We start from the raw sequence: 2,962 nt of genomic DNA, 5'->3' as shown, positions 1-2,962 counted from the left end.
GGACTCAAGTTTTTACTTATCAACTATAATTTCTAATAATCATGCCCCAGTCTCTGTCCTTTAAAATGGTTCTTTATTTTTAGAAAATTACAAATTAACTTCCTGAAACAGTCAAAATACCTTCTGGAGTTGTAGGTTGTTTTTTTTTTTTTTCTTCAAGTGAACGCTAAACATTCTACTGTACATGACATTTTCTAAATATATATTTTGAGATGAAAACAATTCAGTCTCTTTGTTCCATACATGTATTTCATTTATGTCTAAAATAAAAACTCAATTAAAATGCTCCTTAGTAAATTTGTCAGTGCTAAATTTATATATTAAAAAAATTGCGTTCATGGAGATGTCTTTTAAAATAATCTTCATAGGTTATTTCATAGTAGCAAGTACATAGGTAGAAATGCCTGACATTTAACAAGCTTCTATTCTGTTTTTAATTTCTTTGGATGTCGAGTTCCATATAGAGATGAGAAAACCAACCTAAATGGATTTTACTTCAAAATCAAAAGGAGTTGTGTCTGAAATTGTTGTTGTGTCTATGGCCGTTTAAGTCCCTCTTGAACATTCCACACTTCTCTGGTTTTATCAAAAAAGAAACATGGCAAAGAGGTTAGAGTGTTTTCATTCAATCAGACTCTGAGAGTGAAATAGAGAGAGAGTCAGGATCTTGCATCCATAAATGCCGTGTTTTATTGCTTTGTGGGCCCTGCAGACACTTTATGAAGGCAAGGAGGGAGGCTCTGGAGTGCAAGAGGCTACCGACTTGCCTTCAGTAGCAACCCAGGCATTTAGTCTGAAAAGGAGGCCAGGTGGCCCCTGAGGAATTATAGAAGGAAACCACGTAAGAGTAGCAATAAGAAAAACCTAGGGAATAAATGCAAAAGCGTGTGCTTGCAAGGGCGAGTACTCTAAGGAATGCCACCTCAGCAGAAGTCTGGTAACTAGGCCAGGAAGAGAACAGTCTTCCTAGGCTAAATTATTCTTGTGAAAATCTTCCCTATCTCTTTCTTAACCTTCATTTCTGCTGTATTATCAAAAATGCAGGAAAAAAATAAATATAAATTTGGGAAAAAGACTCAAATTCATCAAATTTAATGTTACATATTTAAAATGACTTTGGCTATACGTCTCCCCAACTGGTAAATAGGTAACCCTACTGATGATATTGATAGGTAATTGCTGATTTCATTTTCAGTTTGATCTGTTATCTTCGTTTCAGAGTAATTTGGACTATGCCATAATATAACGGCATTAATTGTTTTTCAATCATGTTTTAAGAGTTCATACTCAGATTTTGCAAGAATTCATCATGGAGTATTCTCTTTTAATTTGCTTATATTTATGGACATGATATTATGTGTCTGTTGAGGGAAAGCAGCTCACCAAGCTTGACCTATGCTTAAGGCCTTGTGATAATTAATCAAGAGTAGGCTGCGGCTCTTCTTACTGATGACCTCTTCAACAATGGGCATATTTTCAGAGTAAGGGGAAAAAAAGATGCATCCTAATTATTATTTTTTTCAGTCGCTTTTTTTTTTTCCTTCACCAAGCGTGGGAGGCTCTGGAGACTGACTGACTGGTTTTGTAGCCTAAAAATAATAACTCGTCTTTATTGAGCTTTTGTCAATGACAGGCACTATATGAAGTGCTTTATCAATGAAGCATGCAATTAAATTATTAAAACATGCTTAGTGGTAAGAATGATTGCTATCCTTATTTTATGGACAAACAGACTGAATCTTAGAATGGCTAATTCCTTTGTCCAATACGATACTTGAGCAATGCATCTCATAAAGGACAAAGTCAGGATAGAAATGATGGCATTCTGATTCTGGACTCTATGCTCTGAAAATTGGTATTGAGTAGGTCATTGATACATGTTGGTTCCTTTCTGGTTATACAGTTTTTAAAATGCTTTTATTTATTTATTTATTTATTTTTTTTGAGTTGGAGTCTCATTCTGTCGCCCAGACTGGAGTGCAGTGGCCGCTCCCGGCCACTGCAGCCTCAACCTGCTGGGCTCCGGCGATCCTTCCGCCTCAGCCTTCCGAGTAGCCGGAATTACAGGCGTGCGCTACCACGCCCAGCTGATTTTTTTATTTATTGTAGAGATGAGGTCTCGCTGCCCAGGCGGGTCTCGAACCCGCGGGCTCAGGCAATCCACTCACCTCAGCCTCCCAAAGGCGCGGGATTACACCGAGCCCGGCTTAAAATGCTTTTTAAAGCAAGGTAATTTTTGTCTTCAAAGATTATTTTTATTTACACACAATGTTATATATACATTATTTTTATTTATACAGAATGTTGTGTGTGTGTATATATAATATATATATAATATATATATAATGTTGAACTTTTATATGTTGCCTACTTGATCCTAGTCTGTTCTCTGTTCTTCAATACACAGAGGTAAGAATATGCAAAATAGGATTCATTTTATTTCCAGGCTTATTTGTTATTTGGCTATAAATGCATATGACCATCCATAGTACATTAAAATGTATATATTCTTTAGCTTGCTCTTATGCTTTCTCCTTACATCTTAATAAGATTTACTTTACTTATCTATATTTAATTGTATAAATATGGGCAATTTATCCATTCCATTATTAATATAGCATTATATTCTTTCTACATTTTACTATGGCAACTGATTTTGTAAGGAGCTTACTCTGCACTTTAAGAACATATGCAAATTATGGGTACAAGTTCTTATTTACTTAATACATTATTTCAGTAAGAACATTTCTCTACAGTAGACTCATGAAATAAAGGTGACAAGTCATAGTGTATGTACAGTACGTATATTTTTCTGTTTACTGGGTACTTCCTAATTGTTCACCCAAATGTTAAGTCAAGAGTCTGATATATAGGACAGCCATTTGACCCAGCAATCCCACTATTGGGTATATTTCCCAAAGAAAACAAATTGTTGTATCAAAAAGACACCTGCATTCGTATG

Source organism: Carlito syrichta, unplaced genomic scaffold, assembly GCF_000164805.1.
Source record: "Carlito syrichta isolate Samal-C Ts95f unplaced genomic scaffold, Tarsius_syrichta-2.0.1 Scaffold304729, whole genome shotgun sequence".
Taxonomy (NCBI): domain Eukaryota; kingdom Metazoa; phylum Chordata; class Mammalia; order Primates; family Tarsiidae; genus Carlito; species Carlito syrichta.
The sequence above is the reverse complement of the archived record's forward strand: the minus strand, read 5'-3'. Positions refer to the sequence as shown.